The following is a 24,851-nucleotide window of genomic DNA, read 5'->3' as shown; positions in this document are numbered from 1 at the left end:
GATTTGAGAGATAGAAGAACTTGACCAGTGGGAAGTTTTTAAAGGGTGAAACAGCGGTTCTTAGCAGCATTTGCTGCCGCCGCTCTTCACTGAAGTTTTGGGGCTGGTGCTGATATGAGACTGGAGCAGAAGCAGGAACTGTGACTTAAAATATCTGACATAAAACTTTAATTCTGGATCTTTCTGGCATCAAACTTTTCTGCTGAGTTTAGAAGCTTAGAAGAAGAAGGAAGAAAGAAGAAGAAGCAAGAGACTGTGTAACGTTTTGGCATTTATATTTTTTACTCAAATTGATCTGTGTCTTTTCTCCTTCCCTTATTATCTCCCCCCCCCTCTCATTTGTTACCCTTAATAATCTACAGTATCAGTTTTGTATATAATTGCATTTTTTAGTATAACCCTTTTAAATGAACTGAACTGAAGCTGAATTGTTTATGAATTGGGTCATCTTTGAAAATATTGATAGTTGAGACTTTGAGAGGTGGGGTGTATTATAGCCAAGCAGTAATGAAGTGTTCAAGGGTTTAAGGGGATTTAACAACTAACAATTAACTGATTTATTGGACTGATTTATTGAACTATTGTTCATATTGGGACAGAACTGTTGGGTCTTTGTTTTGTTTTTTGATTGCATGTTTTTCATGTTTTTTGGTTTTTTTTCTCTGCTTTTAAGATTTCCAACTTAATGAATTGTGGTTTTCATCTTTTAATGAATTAATTGGGATCTTGATTGGTTGATTGAGTGAAGACAAGACAAGAGGTGTTGATAAGAGAATTTAGTAATTGAAGATATACTCATTGCCCAGCACAATTGTTTAAAATAATTGGACAGTTAACCACACTGCCCCAAGGCAGACCAAACGTTAGAGAATTGGAAATAGGCTGTGAGGCTTTTGTGAAATTTTTTGCAGACAAAATCACGTCGCTCCGCCAGGACCTGCCCATCACCTTGGATACAGTATGTGAGCCCGAGGCCCCGTGCCTGTCTTCGGATTTAATCCTGGATCACTTCAGCCCGCTCAGCCTGGAGGAAGTTGACGGAATTCTCTCCTCTGCACGCCCTACAACTTGCGATTTGGACCCATGCCCCTCCTGGCTAATTAAATCCTGCCTGAGGGAGCTTGAATGTCCTTTACGGGACATCATAAATAGATCCCTCTCGGAGGGGCGCTTTCCATCATCTCTAAAAGAGGCTTTGGTCCGTCCCCTCTTGAAAAAAAGTACAGCGGATCCGGCCGAATTGGCAAACTACCGACCGGTCTCTAATTTACCATTTTTAGGTAAAATTATAGAGAGGGCAGTGGCGTCACAGTTGCAGAGCTTTCTGGATGACGCTTCCATCCTAGACCCTTGCCAGTCCGGCTTTCGCCCGGGTTACGGGACGGAGACAGTACTGGTCGCCCTGGTAGATGATCTCCAACGGCACCTGGATCGGGGCGGTGTGGCGGTGCTGATGTTGTTGGACCTGTCGGCTGCGTTCGACACGGTCGACCATCGGCTACTGACCCGCCGCCTCGCCGATGTAGGGGTGAGGGGGTCTGCCTTACAATGGCTTGCCTCCTTCCTCGAGGATCGGGGACAAAGGGTGGCAATTGGGGGCGAGCTGTCCCAGAGGCGCACACTGGATTGTGGAGTGCCTCAGGGGGCAGTTCTCTCACCAATGCTATTTAATATCTACATGCGCCCCCTTGCCCAGATTGCCAGGAGACATGGACTTGGGTGCCATCAATATGCAGATGACACCCAACTCTATCTGCTAATGGACGGCCGGCCTGACTGCGTCCCAGAGAATTTAGACCGGGCCCTGCAGGATTTGGCAACCTGGTTGAGGAAGAGTGGGCTGAAACTGAATCCAGCGAAGACAGAAGTCCTTTGTCTGGGTCGGGGCGTCGGGGAGGGGAAATACTTCTCCCGGTCTTCGACGGGGCGCCGTTGAAAGCGGCGCACCGAGTTAAGAGCCTGGGAGTTTTACTGGAGCCTGCATTATCAATGGAGGCCCAGATTGCAGCCACTGCCAAGTCAGCCTTTTTCCATCTAAGGCGGGCAAAGCAGTTGGCTCCCTTCCTAGAGCGCCAAGATCTGGCAATGGTGCTTCATGCAACGGTCACCTCGAGACTGGATTACTGTAATGCCCTCTACATGGGGCTGCCTCTGTGCCGAACCCGGAAGCTGCAGCTGGTGCAGAACGCAGCGGCTAGACTGTTGCTGGGACTCCCTAAATGGGAGCACATACAGCCTGGGCTGCGCGAACTGCACTGGCTGCCAGTTACATACCGGGTTCGTTACAAAGTGCTGGTCATTACCTTTAAAGCCCTATGTCATGGGTGCTGGGGACCCTGTAGAGGAAGTTGAGCCTGCAGCAGAAACTGTGCCCCTGCCACCTGCACCAGTGCCCCTGCCTCCTGCTGGAGAAGATCCCAGCCCCCCTGCCTCGCCCTCTCGGGTGGCGCGTGTGCGTGACCGCCTCCGTCAGGACCTCAGGGATCGGAGGAGGGCGGCACGCTCACAAGCAAGACGCTCCCTGAGCCCTGAGTTTTGAGAGGATTCTGGCCCTTCTAAGAGCAAGGATGCTTGAGTTGCAACAGGATCCTGGCTGCCTCTCTGAGCCAGCAATTAGCCCAAATGGGCAACAGCCAGCAGAGGGCTATATAGCTGTAGGCTTTGGGAGGAGGCTTTGTGGAAGCAACTAGTCATCTACCTGACGTCCTAGCATCCACTTCGGCTTTTGACTTTGGACCTCCTGACCTTGGCTTGACTTCTGGACCCCCTGACTACGGCTTCTGAACCTCTGACCTACGATACCTGGACAACGATTTGGCTTTGGCACCTTGGACACTCTTGCTCACCGGTTACAGACCTTGGACTAGGGTGGCCATAATGTCTGAAGGCCAGCCAGGGACATCTTTGGGGGGGGAAGGTGGGGGTGTGCGCGCGCACCCCGCGCGCGCCGCCGGAAACAGGAAGTGACATCACTTCCTGTGACATCATTTCCCCCCGTGCCACCTGCCGGAAGCAGGAAGTGACATCACTTCCTGTGACATCATTTCCCCCCCCAAAATGCCACTGCCGGAAACAGGAAGTGACACCACCTCCTTTGACAGCACTTCCTGTGATGTCATTTCCCCCAAATATCACCGCCGGAAACATGAATAGTAGTTGATACTTCAGAACCAGACAAACCAGTTTGGAATAATGGTTAAGAGCAGTGGAGTCTAATCTGGAGACATGGGTTTGATTCCCTGCTTCTCCACATGCTCTCAAGAGCAGTTCTCTCAGAGCTTTCTCAGCCTCACTTTACCTCTGTGCTTGTTGTGGGAAGAGGAAGGGAAGGAGATTGTAAACTGCTCTGAGACAAGCGAAGGACAGGGTATAAATCTAACTCTTCTTCCAGGTGTCTCCATTTAATCTTCTAGTGAAATATGAACATATGAACATATGAAGCTGCCTAATACTGAATCAGACCCTTGGTCCATCAAAGTCAGTACTGTCTTCTCAGACTGGCAGCGGCTCTCCAGGGTCTCAATATGTCATTCATAGTTCAGTACAGTAACATGTTTGAGTTGGTATTGAATTTCAGTCAGACATGACATCAAGCTCTTGAGAAATATTCCCTCTAAGCTGAGTTAGTGTGAGCTAGCTCCGTTTTTTAGCCTCCTGCTCACACATTTTTGTATTAGCTCAGGAAATATAGTCCAAGAGCAAACTAATTTATGCAGTAGCTAAATCACTTGCTCACTTTAATTCCAGTAGCTTATGAGGCAGAATTTTTGCTCACAAGATTCCACAGCTTAGAAGGAACAATGGCTATAAGTTAAACAAAATAAGGCTACAATAACACATGCAAACTAATGCACTTTCAATGCTCTTTCCAGTTGGGTTTTATTGTGCAAACTGGCAAAGCCCAGTTGGAAAGTGCAATGAACGTGGGTGGAAAGTGCATTCTTTAATATGCCTGATCACGGCCTAAATAAACAAACATAGATTTTGTTTGCTTCCTCAGTTGTATAATGTAGCTCTTAAGAGCATGCTGCGTAAAAAAAATCAATCGTGATTTATATAGGCAGTTCCCAGTGTGCTGGGATGTATTGATGCTCTATTCTATTTTGCTCTATTAAATTTCATTTTTCAGATCAACAGATGTTTTGTGAACAAACAGTGCACTTTCAATACACCTCACATCTGGGAACAAAAACTGCACATCAGACAATTTGGAGAGCTTTAAACTCCTTATACAAAACACTATGCACACCAGTTGTAAGTGTTAACTGCTGAACTAGTGGCGAAAGTGTAAAGGTGCACATTACTAAAAGTGGGGAACTTTAAAAATTTCAAAACCAGATTACTTTAGAAAACTCTGTAAACCACAGAAATTAAATCAGTAGACCATGCAGATAAAGCCCTGCAATTTAAGAATCTGACTAAACAGTTAGCTATAAAAGACTGATTAAATACAGCAAATTCTACAGTTTCAACAAAATTCTTCTTTCATTAAAATGTTGCCCAAAATGCATGATCCTCATTATTAGCACCATTTCTGCTGGCTGCTCTCATCTTAAAAGGCAGCTGTAGTCTCAAATACTCCCAAACATTTTGCCTCCTCTATTTCTCTCTCACACAAACACACTCTAAAAGGGTGCACTTTCTTGCTGTAGCAAACAGACAAATCTAGACTAGGTTAGAGAGGTTTTCATGCTGTGCTGTTGATCTTATGAAATATACATAACCTCCATGCAGGCTTTGTATTTAACAGAAGTAATTGTGTTGTGGGGAGGGGAAAGGGTTGGTTGACAATTGAGGAACAAGAGCCTGCAGTCCAAAGCCTGAGTTTGAGAAAACAAAACAACATGCACACACACAACACCCCCGGAGGGGGGGGGGGCACGCACACGAGTAAGTTTTAACATACAGGACTGCATGTTGCCTGGAAGGCTGCACTGGGTATCCTATGTAGCAGCTCCTCACCAAGAAGGCAAAAAACTACAAAACAAACAATGATAAAATACTCACTCAAAAGCCTGCTGCCCCTAGCCTATACATTTTCGAACAGAAATCATTAACAAGCACACGAAGGGGGGGGGGGAGAGCACTTCAAACTAAGCAGTCTCTTCTTAAGTCCATACAATTCCGCTTCTCCCCCATAAAACACACATGCATAAACACACTGATGTGTTCACATCCCTCCCCCTCCACACACACATTTCTTCTATATAATGGTGTTTACCAAAACTGAGAGGTCTAATCCGCGGTCTGATGTGCCAACGCCACGGAGAAAGCTTCTCCCCGCCCACCCGCATCCACCCCAAATATCCCACCCCCTTAGGGTTGCCAAGTCCAATTCAAGAAATATCTGGGGACTTTGGGGGTGGAGCCAGGAGACTTTGGGGGTGGAGCCAGAAGACATTGGAGGCGGAGCCAGGAACAAGGGTGTGACAAACATAATTGAACTTCAAGGGAGTTATGGCCACATTTAAAGGGAGCGCACATCTTTTAAATCCCTCCCCTCCCTAGGAAATAATGAAGGATAGGGGCACCTTTCCCTCAGCCTCGCCTGGCCTCAGCGCTGCTGCCACCGCTCACCACAAGCACCCCAGCCCTGGGCTGCGTCGCTCTGCTCCTTCGCTCGTTCGCTCACTCATCGACGACGGGGGAGCGGGGGGGGGGGTCAGGGAGGGATGGCAGGGCAGGGGAGGCAGGGAAGGCGGAGGTTCTTTCACACCCAAGCAGGCAGCACCGGCCCCTGCGGGAGGGAGGGAGGGAGAAGAGAAAAGTGGGAGGGCGAGGAGGAGGAGGAAAGCGACCGGTGCTTGCACAGGGGACCTTTCCTTTTTCCTTGTCATTACCATTTAAACAAAGCCGCAATAAAGAACTGCAACCAGTCACAAAGCTCCAAGTCTACCGAATAGCCAGCACAGAGACGATCACCTTTGACGTTTGGAGTTGGCTACAGGGCGCAAAACTAAAGCAGGATAACCCCCAGACCAGACTCTTAAGAAAGACTCCCCCCCCCCCATGGGGCATTTACATTTCTTATTACAGCAATAAAAGCTTGCATTCTGTGAAAACGAACACTTTGCATTCCCGATCCGCCACAGTCCTCGCTCGGGGAGGAGAGAAAAATAACAAGCAGGCTTTACAGCTGTATGATTATCCCCAAAGATCACAGTTTTATATCCTTTCCCTAGGAAGACTTCTGTCTTACCTTCCCTCCTCCTTTTTCTTTTGCAAAAGCACTACAGGTATTCCCTGGGAACACACACTTGGCAATAAATGGCACAGATCATTTTAAAATTGGGACACACATTGAACTGCATCTCTGTAATTATTAATTTTTCGGCTTCCAAAGGTCCCGGCTCCACGGAGCCCAAGGGAAGCCCCCCTTCTCCAAGCTCCGTGCACAGGAAGCAGCGGCTGCTCCCCGGCCAGTGGCCACCAAGCCCGCCAAAAGGGAGACCTTCGGGGTGGAGTCTTGGGGAAGGGGTGTCACGTCAGGATCCAGCCAGCCGGCCGTGCTGCCAGCAAGGAAGAGGCTCTGCCTGGCGGTAGGGTCTCCTCAGGAGGAGAGAGGGGGGGCTGCCCAGGGAAGGGGTTGGGAGCGCGCTAGGACGGGGGCTGCTGCGCTTCTCCTGAGCTCTGGCGCCTTCGCCTTCCCCCCACCCCCGACAGCTCCCTCCCTCCCGTCCCCTGCCCTCTTTGCCACTTGGGTTCACCCTCCAGAGCTCACAATCGCCTTTCCCTTCCTCCCCCACAACAGAGACCCTTACACTTAAGAGATCCGCACACTTAACCACTACACCAAACTCACTGGCAGGGACTCCTCGGGAAGAGAGAGAGGGACTGCCTCTTTGGTGGCGTGCTGGGCAGGGGCGCTCCTGCTGGGCCGTGTCACAGACTCACTCCCAAGCAAATGAGGCTGAGCCTGCGATCCTGAGTTCCAGCTTAGACCCGACACCCCAACGACACAGCCATTTTGTGTCTTTGAAAGATGCACGGAATGGTTTGCTCGAGGGAAACGTAGTTAAACGCTAGGTATGAACTCTGGACTACTACTGGACTTGTTTTGCTGCGAAGTTTGTGAGCAGCGCTTCCCCTTTGTCAGGTCTGGACATAAAAGAAAGCAATGCGGGGACCCCCCAGACCTGGGGCTACCCGCCCGCCCCCCTCCCTACGCCAGCTCCTCTCTGCAGTCTCGCAGTCGCAAGGGAGGCGCCCGCCCGCCCGCCAGCTGCCCTCAGGCCCAGCCGCCTCCCTCTCCCGGTTTCCCGCCCTTTACCTTGAGGTAATCATTTTCCGAGCGCAGCTCTTCTATCTCCCTCAGCAGCTCCTCCTCGTCCACCAGCTGCCTCTCGCAGGCGGGATCCAGGGGGGCTTTGCCGCCCAGCCTCCCGCTTCCTGCAGGCGGGGCACTTTTGGCGGGCGCTTTCTCCAGGGCTCTCTCTGAGGACGCCTCGCTGCCTTGCGGCTGCTCTGCCCGAGTTGCCAAGGGAGCGGGCGGGACAGGTGGCGCTGCTGCAGCTTTGCTTGCAGCGTCCAAGGAGGGCGAAGCATGCTGGGGGCCGCCGCCTGGTCCTGGCGGGGGAGGCGGCTCCCGTTCGCGGTCGCTGGAGCCGGTGCCCGACTCGGTGTCGCACTGGCGGCGGCGGGCAGCGGGACAGAGAGCGGCAGAGCTCCTGAAGACGGGGAGGGGGCGGGAAGCAAGCCAGGCCAGCCTGGGCTCCGCTCTGCCGACTGCCGCCCGCTGTCCCGCTGCCCGCCGCCGCCACGTGCGCTGAGCGGCGGGCCATTTGCAAGGAGCAGGCTGGCCCAGCCGCCCACTCTCCTGGCCCTGCACATGCGCAGAGCTGTGCGCACGCGCAGGGAGGAAGCTCCCTCGCTCGCCGCCGCCTTTCCCGCCCGAGCGCTCGCTCGCCGGCTCCAGGAGCTGGCTAAACCGGGACTTTTAATGGTCCCGGGATAATCAGCCCGGGAGCCGGGAGTTCGGGGGCGGCGGCGGGACTTTCCCGGGCAACCGGGACGATTTGGCCACCCTACCTTGGACTGCCCCTGGACTTCGCCTGGCCTGGCCCCAGCTCGTGACACCCTATATGGTCGAGGACCTGTCTACCTTAGGGACCGTCTCTCCTCATATGAACCCCAGAGAGCACTGAGGTCAGCCAGGAAAAACCTGCTGACTATCCCCGGACCGAGAGAGGTGAAGATGCAAAGCACCCGTAACCGGGCCTTCTCCTCTATAGCCCCGAGCCTATGGAACCAACTTCCAGAGGAAATGCGGGCCCTGCGGGACCTAGAACAGTTCCGCAGGGCCTGCAAGACCTTCCTCTTCAGACTGGCTTTCCCTGATGAAAATGGAAATTGCGAAGGAAACCGCCATCAGAAAAAGTAAACATAGCACTAGCACTTTTTAAAATTAATTAATTTAATTTTAAAGCTTAACCAGATTTTAATTAAATGCTGATAATGTTTAATGTAGTTTTATTTACTTGTATAATTTAACTCTGAACCATGTTGTTAGCCGCCCTGAGCCTGCTCCGGCGGGGAGGGCGGGATACAAATAAAATTTGTTGTTGTTGTTGTTGCATAGATAAAACAAGCTGATTTTGTTTAATTAGATAACAGTCACAGAATATAATAGATACCATGACGGATACAAAGATTAAAAAATATGGGCAAGGTATTCCCCCGGCGGGGGCAAGCAAGGCAATTCCAGTGACTGTTAATCAGGACTCCTTGGAAAAGCTGCAGAACATAGTTACGGCCGGGTTCAAACAGAACCAAGAGGCTTTAGACGGTTTGAAAACCGATTTGATGGGCCAGATTAAGAAGACAAACGAACAGTTAGCAGAGTTTCAAAAGCAACTACTGGCAAATACACAACAAGTTCATGATCTGACGGCCAAAGTGGAGAGATTGGAAGACTGAGAGAAATCAACAGCCAACACAGTTACTGAGAATCAAACAAGTTTGATGGAGTTAGAAGAACGTGTGATGAAGTTGGAAATGGAGAAGGCTGCAACTATTCTTCGTTTTCAAAATTTACCGGAGGAAAAAGAGGAAGACACAATCAGTAAAATTTTGGACATTTTAATAGTTGATGAAGAAGACTTGCTAGAAAAGGCCAAAGAGACATTCTCTGGGTTAAAAGAGTTTCTTCCAACTATACAAGGAAATTTAATCTCCCTCGGGAAGTACAAATAAAGTTTGTTCGTTCTGAAACCACTGAGAAGATTTTGAGAAAAGCAAGAGAATGTGAACTGACTTGGAAGGGGACAAAGATTAAGGTCTTAAAAGAGACACTGTGGAGTGTGCGTCAGCGGAGATTCAAATTTAAGAAGTTATCCACATGGTTACTGAAACACTCAATCCAGTTCAGATGGCTTATCCCACAAGGCTTGTTTTTTACTTTCCAATCTAAGAGATATAATATTACCACAGAGGAAAAGATGGAGGAATTTTGTGATGAGTTTTTGAAACCCAATGGCTCCGACTCGGGAGAAGACCAGGAAGTAGAAGGAGCTGACAAGAAATCCAGTAGAGACGAAACGACCAAAAAGAAAGCTGAGAAAGTTAAAACAAGGCTTCAAAGCAGGAAAGACTTAACCAAGATACCAGATAGTATTGAACCAGCAAAATGAGCTCTAAATCTGGAATTAAATTACTCTCTCTGAATGTCAATGGTTTGAATGAGCCAGGGAAGAGGAAGAGAACCTTTCAACAGCTGAAAAAATCTGACGCACAAATTATTTGTTTGCAAGAAACCCATATTAAGAATGATAACATGAAGTATCTAGAAAATAAGAAACTTGGTGTGCTACATTGCTCAAGTGATCCTATTTAAAAAAAAAAAAAGGAGTAGCCATATTCGTTTCCCAACACATAAAATCAAACTGCTTGTATTCGGACGAACAAGGAAGAATCATTATAGTGGAGTTGGAGATTGATGGCACCAAAACAATTCTCGGCAATATTTACGCCCCTAACGAAAATCAAGAAAAATTTTACCAAGCATTGCATCTTAAACTCAGAGAATTTGATTCTGACAGATATTGTATTATTGGAGATTACAATGCAATATTTGATACTAAAATGGATAAAAAATCTGATCTCCCTCAAAAAAAGAAAAAGAACCAGAACCTGTTACCTAGCTCCTTCATAAAAATGGCAGATGAATTAAATTTAATTGACGCCTGGAGAACGAAGAACCCAACCACTAAAGACTTCACGTTCTACTCACATGCACACAAATCTTGGTCCAGGATAGATATGTGCTGGGTATCACTGAATTTAATATTATCTATCAACCAGGTTGATATTTTACCTCAATCCTATGCCGATCATAGTCCAATTTTGTTAACTCTTCAGGAAAAATCAAGAAATCCTAGATGGTCCTTAAACTTACAAATTTTAAAAGAAAACCAATTTCTGGAAGCAGCTAAAAAAGAGGTGAAGGAATTCTTCACTATCAATTTGGAGAAAGATACAAAGATGCCAGTCATATGGGATGCATTTAAGGCCTTTTTTAGAGGAGTTGCTATCAGATACTCAATGAAGAGGAAGAAAGAACAAAGAAAATCATACAATGAGCTCATAGCTAAATTGAAGTTTTATGAGCAACAACAGAAGACTGTGAACTTAAGGGAGACGAAGGCCAAAATTACTTTTATTCAACATCATATTAACCTTCTTTTGGCAGAGGAAATTGAGCGAAAACTAAAATTGGCAAAGCAAAATTATTTTGAAAATGCTAATAAAGTGAGTAGGTGGCTGGCTTATAGATTGAAGAAGGGAAAGGAGAAAAAGATCATAAAAATGTTGAAAAACAACGTAAAGGAAGATGTCTTTCAGAACTCCCAAATGAAAGTTATTATTCAAAACTTTTACTGGAATCTTTACAAAGAAGAAAAAATAATAGTTCAACAACAAGAAAATTACATGGAGGAAGTGAAAATGAAACAAATATCACATGAACAACAAGTAATGTTGGAGAATCCCATCTCAATTCAGGAAATCGTTGATGTGATCAAAACTCAAAAAAGTAACAAGACTCCTGGTCCAGATGGGCTCCCGATTGAATTCTTTAGAGCTTTCGAAGATATATTATTGTTACCTTTTAAAAAAGTGATAGAGTATTCAAAATACAGGGGAGATCCCAGATTCCTGGAAAGAAGCTCTAATTTCTTTAATTCATAAAGAAGGCACTGATCCATCAGAAATCAGAAATTACAGGCTAATTTCACTCCTGAACAGTGACTATAAGATCTTTGCAGCAATTCTAGCAAATAGGTTAAAGAAAGTAATTGTTGGGTTAATTCATGAAGACCAAACGGGATTTGTCCCGGGACGCCTTATGAGCCAGAATGTGAGACTGCTGTTAAATACGATTGAGTATTACAGAGACCATCCGGACAAACAATTTGCGGGTATTACGGTGGACGCTGAAAAGGCATTTGATAATGTGAACTGGAATTTTATCAGAACGACATTAGCTGCGGTTGGATGTGGTGAAAAGTTTTGTAAAATGGTCGCGGCAATCTACTCAAAACAAGTAGCGAAAGTTCATTTTAATGGAGTGATGTCGGATCCAATAGAAATAGAACGGGGGGCGGGGCGTCGCTGAGCAATGGCGGACGCATCTCAGTGAAGCTCCTCAACCTTCCCGGCTAAACCTGGGCCTTATAGCTAACTCGCAGGCTTTGTGACAGATCCCAGATGGGAAAAACTTTTAAAACCAAAGTGAAGGCTAAAGAGGCAACGAAAATAAAAGGAAAAGCTACAGTAGACGCATCACCATCGGTAAGACACTTTTTCTCTCCCAACTCTTCACCGGAGCGGGGAAAAACTTCCCCCACAACAGACTCTAATATGGCCCCAGGGCAGAATTCGCCTAGCAGAGACCAACTGAATAATGAGGAAGCCCCAATTTGTAAAAAAGACTTGCTGCAGTTAAAGGAAGATATCCACATTTACTTTAAAGAAACTGTAGAAAGCTTATTGGCACCAGTTAACAAAAGAGTAGAAGAAATAGCGAATGATTTCGAGACGACAGCTAAAATAGCGGAGCGTACAGCAGAAGCCTCATTAGCTCTACAATCCGATCTAAAACACCTGAAAGCCAAAGAATCTCTCTTAAACACTAGAATAATAGCCCTGGAAAATCGCTGGAGGGCATTTAATTTAAAATTCAGAGGGATCAAAGACGGAGCGGAAGAGAATGTGGATTTGGCATTGTTCATGTCTAAATGGCTGGCCAGGGTATTTACACAAGAAAGCAGCGCGGCCCCAGGTATTGCTAGAGCAATGCGCTTGGGACCCTTAGTGTCAGCAAGAAATGGAAGACCAAGGGATATTTTAGTACAATTTGTATATCCCAAAACAAGAGATAAAATCCTCCAAGAGGCTAGAAGGCAAGGAGCACTGAATTTTGAGGGGCAAAAAGTGTTAGTCTTGCTTGATCTGCCAGCTGAGGCACTGGAGAAAAGGAAGAAACTGAAATTCTTTGCTACTAAGCTTTATAATGAAAATATAAGATTTAGATGGAGCCCAATATCTGACATTTTAGTATATAAAGGGGGCACGTTATTCAAGGCTTCAGACATTGAAACGGGGAAATTGCTTCTGGACAATCTCAACATAAAACTGTCAAACAGAGAACAGGAGGATTTGCGCGCCTTTTTGCCAACGGTAGAAGATAATCAAGCCTCTGCAACGGTTTGAACTTATGCCCTATAGGAACTTCATTGGAACTACAAAGGAACGTACTTCGGAAGAATATGCAGAGTGACTAGAAAGACTATATATAAGACTCTCTAAAGAAATTGGCAACTACCCTCTGAACTGAGTATGAATATTTAGCAAGGACAAATTTATGGAGGACTTCCTGCAGTTTAAATTTATTATAGTGACTTTAATGGGATTTAGTTTTTTAAGAGGTTGATTGAAATACTTTTCTTTTTAAGTGTAATTTATAGATGACAAGCAATCTAGAAGACATAGAGCTTTTTCACACAGCCTATGTATTCCGGTATGGAAGCTGGTCAGTTACTGAACAGTAACGGGTTTCTGCTGGCATTTCAGACAGACCCGATTCAGTAACTGGCTGCTACCGGAATACTCTCACCTTTTCAGACACTCCCGCGGCTGTCCCGGTAGTGAGGTGTGCCTGGGTCGTTAAAAACGAAGAGCAGCTTCTTCCACTCTTCAACCCCTCCTTCCGAGTTGAAATCGCTATGGGGTGCTGTGTGAAATGTCCAGTATCTAACCCGGGAGCAGTTTTCGCGCCCTTTTCCGCCCGCCGGCGCGCGCGATCTCGGGCTTTTTTTTTTTTTTGGAACGTCAGTTTAGATCGATATAGCGGTATATCGCTATATCGACCTCTCAGAACAGCGCCACCATAGGGATGGCTAGGCTCCGTTGAGATGCCAGAGATCGCCGCAGCTGAAACTTGGTAACAGGTGCCCCATTGGATACACAGTTCGAGCGGGAGATCAGGGCACCAGGCATTGGTCTGTCACCTGTTGCTATCACTTCCATGCCCACACAGGAGTCACAGGAATGGGATTGGTTTGTAGGTGAGTCTGAGGCACATTTATGGGGGGGGGGCTGTTGCCACCTGGAGAGGGGTTGCCCATAGGGCAGCAGGTTTTGGCGGGAGAGCAGACCAACAGTGATTGGTGAAACAGATGTTGCTAACCCAGCCTGATGTGCACACATCCATGCCCACAGGCTATTGGCTGGAAAGTGACTTGTGCCAAGCTGCAGCAGGTATAAATGTCAGGGAGGGAAGCCACAGATTTCTGTGGGTTGTAGTTGGTGAGTGGATTGTCTGGTGTAAGGGTATTGTTCTATTAGTTTTATTGTTCTAATAGTCATGGTTTCCATCACAACAATACTGAGACTTATTATGGAGGTGGTGCAGGTGATGGTCAGTGCCACTGCTGCTTTGTCCAAAGTGCTTCTGCACCATCTATCTGTGAGAAGCAGGTGGAGGAGGAGAAGGAGGGCAGCAACTGCAGCTAGTGTGCCAGTCTTTGAACCCTCCAGATACAGCAGGAGGGCATCTATGAGGGCACAGTTACCTGTCATTGTTGCCCATACAGTGCCTAGACGCTGGTGGGTGAAATCACGGAGCAAGGACTGGTGGAACAGCAATGTAATGGGCACCTGGATTGATGAAGACTGGCTGGAGAATTTCAGGATGTCTAAGGAAACATTCTTTGAACTGGTTGGCACCCTGAGGCACCGTTTGGAGTGGCAGGACACACAGATGAGGATGGCAATTCCAGTGGAAAAACGAGTAGGAATTGCCTCTGGTACCTAGCCAACACAGAAGTATTTAGAGAAATCAGAGAGCACTTTGGAGTGGGCCTGTCAACAGGATTCGGCATTGTGAAGGAGGTGTGCCAGGTGATCGTTGAAGAGCTGTTTAAGAAGAAGGTCTGCCTTGGCGATGATGTTGGGATGGTGAGTAAGGATTCTGTATTTTCAGAAAATGTTGTCTGTTGCTATTAATGAAAAACCTCAATGTTATGTAACAAAAAGCAGTCTCACAAGTAGCTGGTAGCTAGATTATCTGCTATTAATGGAAACACTGTTTATCTGCTATTAATGGAAATTCTGACACTGTTCTCTGTCCCCCCTACAGATAATGGATGGCTTCGCCAGACTGCGATTTCCGAATTGTGTGGCTGCCCTGGATGCGTCACATATACCAGTGGCACCTCCTGTCCATCGTGCTGAACTGTACAGAAATAGGAAAGGCGGTCACTCAATCCTTCTGCAGGGAGCAGTGGACCACAGAGGCCGCTTCATTGATGCAGAGATCGGTATGAGTGGCAGGAGACATGATGCCAGTGTATTTAGGGCATCTAAGCTCTGCAGAGCAATGGATGGTGGGGTGTTTGTTCCTGGGTCCCCCACCATCACAGTTAATCAAGTGTCAATTCCACCCTTAATGCTGGCAGATGGGGCATATCCATTAAGAAGGTGGCTGATGACACCCTACAGAGTCCCCACTGACAGGAAGGAAAAACTATTCAACCGGCACCTCTCCAAAGCCAGGATTGTAGTGGAGTGTGCATTTGGTAGACTGAAATCACGGTGGAGGTGCCTGACACGGAGGATCCCTCTGAAAGAGGAGGACTTCTCCATAATTACCGCAGCCTGTGTTGTGCTCCACAACCTATGTGAGGAAAAGGGGCATTTCACAGAGCCACTGGACTTAGGGGAGGAGAGAGTACTACCTGCCCCTCCTCCTGAAGTAGTGTCTGACTATAGGCACAGAATGCAGGGGGAAAGGGTGAGGACTCCCTTGAAGGACTTAATGTGCAATGAATAAAGAAATGTATAAAAATTGTGCCAATACTAACCAATACTTACTTCAAACTTTCTGTTGCATTACTAACTTGCTTAATTTTAACTGCATTTGTCATTTGAGGAGGGGGGAAGTGTTCAGTTTATGTAATACAATAAAAGTTTGCTTTGTGTTTTACACTCATTGCTTTCTGATTCTCTGTCCTTTCATCACTTCACTGGTATAAAAGTAATCTCTGTGGGGTACAATGCCATAGAGTCCACCTTCCATAGCATACTAAAAAGGGACATTAGCAAGGCTGTCAGAAGTTGCTGTCATTGGGAAAACATGGGGGGGGGATCCAGGCAAGCTGCAAAAGTTCAGGTGGGGGGGAGGGAAACAAATAAGCAGCCTGTTTACCTGTTTCAAAAGAATGGATGGTGGGGAGTAGAGTATTTTAATATCAGGGACTCTTATATGCAGAGTCTGGTACATGGCAGGGTAGGGTGGGGCAAGAGGATTTAAAATGCCTGGCAATCTGAACATTATGGCAGGGCTGGAAGAAGCAGCCATGAAAAGAGAATGGGCCGGTGGGGGAGAAGATACAAATGCACACTTTAAAACATAGGCAGTCTTCCTTCCCCACCCCCCACTGGCTATTGTTAAAACAAAGTCTGAGTTTAGTGACACCCTATCCTGCAAAGTAGGACAGGGAATGACCAGCCACCCTGCATCTCCCGGCGGGGGGGGGGGGGAGCGGAGATCTTTCATCTGCAGAATGACAGGGAATGAGGCATCTCCCGGGGAGCGGGGGGGGGGGCTGGCTACATCGGGAGAAACTTGTTTAACCGAAGAGTCACACAGAATAAAAGTCAGATGGGGAGGGAGGTGGAAACACTACAACTTTAAATGCATTCCCCAAGCTGCCAGGCTGTTTGTCTCGGAGAGCTGCTCAAGAGCAAGGCAGGCAGGAGGAGGAGAATGTGATCTTCCGTTTTCTTTGCAAACACAGAGATGAATGGGGGGGGGGGGGGAAATACTCATGAGCTTCCATGGAAGATGCCTTAGGGGGATGGGGTCAGGTTTAAATGGGGAGAGAAGCAGATTGTGGGTGCGGGGGGGTGTTTTAACCGGCTCTCCACCCCAGGGAAGTGCCCAAACAAATTCCTCTGCCTCCCCTAGATCGGGCTTCCTGAAAAGTGGATGAAATTTGAACAATCCAATGAAATCGCTCAGTTCCGAGCATGCCCAGTAGGATCGTTATATCGATCTAGTGAAAAACCGAGGTAACGCACCAACGTGCTTCAAATTCGAAATGGCTGCCCAGCGAAGAAGAGGTGCCTTTTGGCATGACGACGAGGTAGAGGCGATGCTCGACATCCTGATTACAGCGCGACTTGGGGAACGAGTCATGCGCAGCACCCACATAAGAAATATTAACCTCTTCTCCAGAGTTTCCGTGTCTCTGGAAGGCAGGGGGTTTAGACGCTCTGCAGAGCAGGCACGCTTCAAATTTAAGCGTGTAAAGGGAGAATTCTACAGTGCCTTGGAGAAATGGAGCGGCTTCCCACCCACCAGGGCAAAGCCTGCACATTTTGACCGGATGAGAGAGCTCTGGGAGCAGGCGGGGAAGCCGCATTGGGAGGAGCGACTGCATGCATGTAAGCATATTCAGGGTCAAGCCTGTTTGAGCACAGATTCTTCCCCTACAGACTTGCTTTAGGGGAGTTGTTTTTTTAGGTAAATGCACCAAAGTTTCAGCATAGTATCTGGTAAGTCTCCTAAAAAATTCCCCAAATTTCAAAAGGATTGGACTGGGGGGTCCAATTCTATGAGCCCCCAGAAAAGGTGCCCCTATCTTTCATTATTCCAAATGTACGGTAGGCATTTAAAACTCAATGATGCTTGTCACACCCTTACTCCTGGCTCCAGCCCGAAAGTCACCTGGTTCCAACCCCAAAGTCCCCAGATATTTATTGAGTTAACTTGGCAACCCTGCTATCATCCCACTTTTGCACCCTTCTAAAGCAGAGAAAGAATTCCTCCGCTCTCAGACTTTCCCAGAGGCACATTCTTTAATGGCAATCCCTTCTCTGGACCATAGAGTTTGGCTCAAAACTTTAAATCCCCCTATTCTGACTCCCTCTGTAATGTTGTGCAGCAGCAGCTGGCTTATCCCCTCATTGCATGTTATGTGCCAGTAGGACAGAATGGACTCCTTATGGTAATGAACTCTGGCATCTATTTTTCTGCATCACGACTCCTGTTCACACCACACAAAGAATCACATACTACAGTCTTGTTCCCTGTATTAAAGTGCCTTCCTGAACTATCCCATTTTATGCCATGCACATCAGTGTTATAGAAATGTCATGCTGCACAATTACTTCACCTTGTTTGTATGGAGATCCCTAGCCATCACCTGGAGACTGTCCCTTCTGTGCAGATGATGATTACAGGATGTACTGACTGTATATAGCATTGAACCTTGCATAGAGGTAGCAGTGGTAGTTCAATGTACATTCCCCAGCCTCAGAAGCAGTGGTGGGATTCAGCAGGTTCGCACCAGTTCTATGGAACCGTTACCTAATGTGCTATCAGTTCTATAGAACCGTTTGTTGGTCGGGCACCTGCTTTGATAGCTTTACTGAACTGCCAAAGTGCTTTCCACTCTCTGTCAAAAACTTTCTTTGTGTCAGTTTTTGTTTGGCCAGTCTTTTAACCTGGGGACATTTGCAAAGGGATAGCTAAATAAATCCACATGTCTTAATTGTTCAGGAAAGGAAGGAGGGGTAGAACTCTCCAAAATGGGTTGGTGGTTTTCCCATCGTTATCACTGCGAAGACATTCATTTTGGGAAGAAAGATCTATCTTTTATCACTTGGCTTACAACAGAGTTTGTTATGTCTTCCCATGAGTCACTCTTGCCAGGAAATGTATGAATTCAGAACACCTTTTAATAGCTCCACAAATACAAAATGATTCCGGATAAAGACTAGTTCCATTTCCACTTGATCATTCCAGATAAGGTGTGTGGTCCAAAAGAAATGAAGAGACTGGTTAGACAGAAAGCGCTGAGTTGTAGCTAAGACCAACCTAGAGCTGCCAACATCCTGGAGAAAAAAGATGCTAGAAATGCCCTGTCCCTCTAACAGAGGTTTAACAGCATGTGGTTTACCTGCATGTCATAACAAACTTTCCCTGCCCATTTCCACAGATTAAGCCTCTTTGAAAAGGACAGGACATTTTCCTCCAGGTCTGTTGGTAACCCTACCACCCTGTCTCTTTCAGTGTGAAGCAAAAGTTTCTTTTAAGGTGTTCTCTTTAACTCCGTGGTACTCATTCAGTGGTTCATTCAGTGGTACTCATTCAGTAGTTCATGGAGAGCAACATCTACGATTGCCATCAACCAAAAGAGCCATATTTATTTCCATCCCTGGCAGGAGGATTGCACTTTAAGGAGGATTGCAGCTTACCTGTTCCACTGGTGGCTATTTCAAAGTGAGAACCAGCTATCAGCCACAAGCCCCATTAGGCAAAGTCTTTGGTCTACTTTCCTGAAACATGGGCCAGGTCCTGCACTGGGGAACAATACTCAGAAGAGCATGCCAAAGAGCCACATGTGGCTTCCAATCCACTGAGTGAAAAACACTGATCCAACTGTAACGATATACAACTGGAATCTTTGTGGCAGGGTGCAGCTTTTAAAGAGCTCTTCTACACAATCCTTCAGAGAGCTCCCTAACCTGCAGTGCTGGTATAGTTTAGTGGCTCAGCCACAAACCACAAAGCTCCAGGTTCATATCTCACCTATAAATGAATTTAGTGGGTGGTCTTATGCAGTGGTGGGATTCAAATAAATTAACAACAGTTTAGTTGTCTTTACCTCTTTTACTGTTCTTATTGCAGTATTTAATGCGTGAATTATTAAACTACCTTTCAGTATATCTTTTGGTATAGTTAAAATGGTCATTAGGACATAGAACCTGTTGTTAATTTATTTGAATCCCACCACTGCTCAGAAGCCACATATTTTCTCCCTCTCACTGTGGAGATGTCTGCATTTTCAGCATTTCTTCCCTCCCCCTACATACCTCTGACTCCCCTCATTGTTGTGTTCAGAACTGACTACCAGTTATGGCTGTCAATGCACCACTGACAACAATTTTTTAATTCCCTGTAGCCACCCTTCGAGGAAGGCAGCAGGGAAGGGCTCAGCAGCAGCCACTAGAGGAGGAGGAAGAGGAGCCGCAGGTTATGGATGCTCCAGAGGAGCAAGAAGGTATACAAGTGTTCATGATGTTTGTGGATGGGACACCTAGGAAAAATAATATTGACCAATAACCAGCACCCAATCGCTGATCAGAACTGCTCTACTATGCAGGTGCACAGGAGGAAGCCCAGGCTGCAGGGCACCAGCAGGAGCAGGACCAGGAGCAGGAGCAGGCTGGTCCACCACCTAGTAAGCATCTCTGTGCAGAACATATATTGTGAGGGAGGAGACATGGCAGGCTAGGAAAGCCTATGCACTGCATGCTGAAAGTTCAGCAATCCATTTTTGATATGCCAAGGTGACAGGATTAGGTGTTGAGTGATGCTGCAAAACCCCAATCTGTGCACCAGGAGAACCCTCTTTCTCTAAGAGGACAGTGAATCAGATGCACCAAAGAAACATCCTGTTTTCAGGTTGGTAATTATTACCTTTGTTTATTTTTCAGGAGATGAAAGGCCCCCAGGGATACCAGAGGTTATCAAACTGATAGAGGATAACATGGCTGAACTCCGGAGGTCCAGTACGTTAAACCTTCATGTATTCTTTTTATGGGGTACAGTAAGTGGAGTACATCCACCTTACCTATGTTCTGTTTCCCTAACAGATGAAGCTTTGGAGAGGCGTATTATGGCCCTTGAAGAAAAAGTGGAACGGCTGCAGAGGGACGGGGGTGACCAATGATTTGTATATAGTTATGTGTTATTTATGTAAATAGTTTTCATGTTAAATTGTTTGTATGTATTGCTTTGAAATGTTCTTTAATGCAGAAATTTCAGAAAAGCATTGCTTCAAGAGCATTATTACAGTAACATTCCTTTAGATAGACCCAGAGTGGTTAATTGTGTTATTCTGCAGATGCCAAATAGGAAAGAGTCCTGTGGCACCTTTAACACGGCCAGCTGTCATTGTAGCATAGACTTTTGAGGATCAAAGCTCTATTCCTTAGAGGCATCTGAGGAAGACAGCTGTGTTTCTCAAAAGCTCATGCTGCCATAACAATTGTCAGTGTTAAAGGTGCCACTGGACTGCTTACTATTCCTTGAGATGTGTGCAGTTCCACTGTGCAATTGCAGCACTGCCACCTGTGCAGTGAATTCCTAAGAACATTTCCTGCAGTCAAAGGCTACTTATATCAGTAGATGTTGACTGGTGGAACTCTGCATGTTTCCTATGAAGACATTGAAATGTGATGCATGGTATCATTATGCTGTGGTATCACCACTGGTGTTTACTACAGTATTAAAATAACTGGCACACAGGGTTCAAAAGCACAAACTTTATAAAACCTTATCTATAACAATGATTACCCTAAAAGGGAAGGAAGGAAACAACAGTTTAGGAAGCGTAAGCTGCAGGGGGTGTGGGGGGGATCAGTTCAAGGTGACAGTCTGTCTCTAGGACACCCAGCATTTTTCCTCTTCTCTTTTTGCTTCCCATGGCTTCTGGGCACTGAAGTGGCAGGGTGGCATTCCTGCTGACTAACAGGAGGAGGGTTCTGCAGCTCCCTCTCCAAGAGGTTAGTCAGCAGTGTCAGAGCGTTACCACATTTCTCCATGACTTCATTATGCTGCCTTAGGGCTTCATGGAGCATCTCCCTGTCCCGCCTGGTCTCCCTCACTTCCTGCCTGCGCAACTCCATCTCCTCGCTGTAGAACTCCAGCTCCTGCCTCTTTGCTGCCATGTGATCGGCATGCTGGGTGTCCGACTGTTCCATTATTTTTTCAGCCACACTGTAGAGCCCGTAAGCACGTCTCCTCCTGGCTGTGGTAAGCTGACCAGGACCTGGAACGATAACATGCTGCTCCTCCTGATCCTGGTTCCTCCGTGAAGAAGGTCCTGCCTCCTCTTCTTCTAATGGGAAATTAAAAAATATAACATCACTGTTAGAAATTCTATACATAAAGAAAGGGACCTCCAGGGTCATCTAGTCCAACCCCCTTCACAGTGCAGGAAAGTCACTAATACCTTCCACCACACACACACACACACCCCCAATGACCCCTGGTCTTTGCCCGGAAGATTGCAAGAACCTCCAGAACCCCTGCCAAAACTGGCCTGGAGAAACATTGCTGCCTGATGCATCCCTTGCTGCTCACCTTGTAATTATCCCCCTGATTGACTGAGAAACACCTCAGCATTCTGCAGCAAAATACCAAGGACGTACATGCTCCCTCTTTTGGAGGTTGCCATTATAAATCATTAAATGCTCACCTTATACTGAAAGGGATTGCTATTGGGAGTACAAATTTCTTGCTGACAGGTAAGAGGAAAACAAGACAAAAGCTGCACTCACCAATAAATTCCTCCACCAGTGTTTCATCTTGGTCCTGAGTCTCTTCTACAACTCTTTCATCTATGCAGGTAACAAAATGCAAATAGTTAGACCACCAGGGTTGTCTCTGAACACATCATTTATATACCACAGATATTTTCATATACACATAACATGAACAACACCATACAGTTCTTCTTATTGCCTGCATACAGTAATAGCGACAACTATTGGTGAGGCAATGATGAGGCATTTCAATACATACATATTGCTAAGATGGATTTGATGGGCAGCTGTATGACTTCATTGGAACCTGTAAGATCAACAAAACTTATGCCTATGCATAAATTTCTGTGCACTTAAAGGTACCATTGGACTACACTTCTGCCTTATGACAAGATGCCTGTCTGGATTCTCACTCACTGCCCTGCTTCCCATCAAACAAAGCAGTAGATTTATTTGGTGTTGCAGACATGCAGTGAACCGAACAATACCTATCATTGCAGGTTTTAACTTTAATGACAAAATCCTGCAAGCTAGTCAGTGCACATAAACCAGGACTCATTTCTAAAGTCTTGCAAAGCAACCAAGACAGTGACAAGGACAGAAATAGCGTTCATTCCATGCTCATTAACAGTATCAACAGGCAGTAAGCCATGGATTATCTTAGTACATGTTCACTTTTAAATGAATGAAGTATTCATCATTCATATCACTGTACTTGTTCTACTGGAAAGCTGCTCTTGAAGTGACCTGAAGCACTGACAAGATTCAAAGATAGATCAGGCAGCTGGTTTTCTCCAGGCCCTTTTGACCTGGGATACTTATTTTTTTTTAACATCTTCTACACTTGCAGCAGGGTTCACTGCCACTGGGTGGGGGATGGAGGTATTTCTGAATTCCGTCCATTGTGCAGGGCGTTGCAGGCATACCACATTAATTAATGAACCATATTTCAAAGTGCACTTACTCCCCCCCCACACACTCTTATAATGCATCACTTACCATTAACATTTTCACGTATGTCTTCCGTGTTGATTGTTGGTGCCTCAGGGCACAACAGTTCATTAGCGACCAAGGCAGTCCTGCCATAGTCTGATGGCTGATCACCCAGAAAGCTGATGGCAGACAGCCTTCTGGACTTCACACTTCCTTCCCCCTTCAGTATTCTATGAAGCTCATTATAAAAGGGGCATGTAACTTTTTTATTCCCAGGATTGGCATTATGAGCAATGACCCGCCTATATTCTGCTCTAAGACTTTTCGTTTTGCTCCTACATTCCTCAGCTGTCCTGTCATGGCCACGTTTCGCCATCTCTGCTGAGACTTTCTGATAGCAAGTATAATTTCTATGGGAAGTCTGCAGAGCTGCTTGGATCTCATCATCTCCCCATATTTCTAGGAGATCCAGAACCTCCTGTTCACTCCAAGCTACACCTCTTGACCCACTCATCCTTCTCACAATTCCTGATAAACCACTCACCAACCTATTACACCAGACAATCCACTCACCAACTACAACCCACAGAAATCTGTGCCTTCCCCCCTGACATTTATACCTGCTGCAGCTTGGCACAAGTCACTTTCCAGCCAATAGCCTGTGGGCATGGATGTGTGCACATCAGGCTGGGTTAGCAACATCTGTTTCACCAATCACTGTTGGTCTGTTCTCCCGCCAAAACCTGCTGCCCTATGGGCAACCCCTCTCCAGGTGGCAACAGCCCCCACCCATAAATGTGCCTCAGACTCACCTGTGTGGGCATGGAAGTGATAGCAACAGGTGACAGACCAATGCCTGGTGCCCTGATCTCCCGCTCGAACTGTGTATCCAATGGGACACCTGTTACCAAGTTTCAGCTGCGGCGATCTCTGACATCTCAACGGAGCCTAGCCATCCCTATGGTGGCGCTGTTCTGAGAGGTCGATATAGCGATATACCGCTATATCGATCTAAACTGACGTTCCAAAAAAAAAAAAAAAGCCCGAGATCGCGCGCGCCGGCGGGCGGAAAAAGGCGCGAAAGCGGCTAGCGCTGGTGAAACCGAGATAAGAGCGGGACAGTGTGAAATGGCTCGCTTCAATCACGGAACCCTACCGGGAAAAAAAACATGTGTCTGAAAACTCCCGTCCCTGTCTCGGATTACTGCAAGCGGCACAATACCGACTCCCTTCCGGTTTCCACCGGTAAGTGTGAAAAGGGCCATAGTGATCACATGATGAATTTTTTTTATAAGAGGGTGAATGAAATATTTTTCTTTTTAATTTTAATTTATAGATGACAGGTAAACCAGAAGACATATGGACTATTTCTGAAAGTGCACTTAAGATTAAGTCATGTGAGAGTTAATTTTGCTTAATGAATTTAAGGGTGGGGGGGAGGGTGGGTAAGGGAAAGAGGGAAACTTTGCTAAAATAATCTGCCACTTGAAACTAATATTGATTGTTGTATGAATCTTCTTGATGATAAATGAAATTTCCTTTTTTATTTTTAATATTAGGTGACAGGTAAACTGGAAGACAGTTGGATTTCCTTGTAGAATACTTGTTGAACTAAGCCATGCAAGAATTTACTTGGTTTAATAATTCATAGGGGGGAGAGGGAGTCTAAGGAAGCCTGGTTAAAACTGGTGTTAATGAATTATGTTTATGGTTTTTGGGAACACAATTTTGAATGTAGGGTTAAAAAGTATTTTAAAAGTATAGTCACTCTGATCACTAATGGTTAGCTTTAATGTAATAATACACATATGTTAAGGTCTAATAGGTTGAAATAACTCTTGAATTGAAAGCCTTGAAGTTACTTTTGATAGCATATTTAGAAGCTTGCTTTAAAATGTGTGAAAGGGAGGGAAGGAGCGGTTTGTTATATTCTTTACATTTACTGAAGTGTGTTTAGCCTCCCTTGCTTAATAGGAAGGTTTCTGGTTAGGGAGAGAGTTTGGTGACTCCCTATTCGTGGTACGGTGGTAAGAAGTTGGAACCTTAGCTCCTGTTGGAGCTCTAGTGTTAAGTGTTTTTAAGTG

This window comes from Heteronotia binoei, chromosome 4 (assembly GCF_032191835.1).
Source record: "Heteronotia binoei isolate CCM8104 ecotype False Entrance Well chromosome 4, APGP_CSIRO_Hbin_v1, whole genome shotgun sequence".
Taxonomy (NCBI): domain Eukaryota; kingdom Metazoa; phylum Chordata; class Lepidosauria; order Squamata; family Gekkonidae; genus Heteronotia; species Heteronotia binoei.
The sequence above is the reverse complement of the archived record's forward strand: the minus strand, read 5'-3'. Positions refer to the sequence as shown.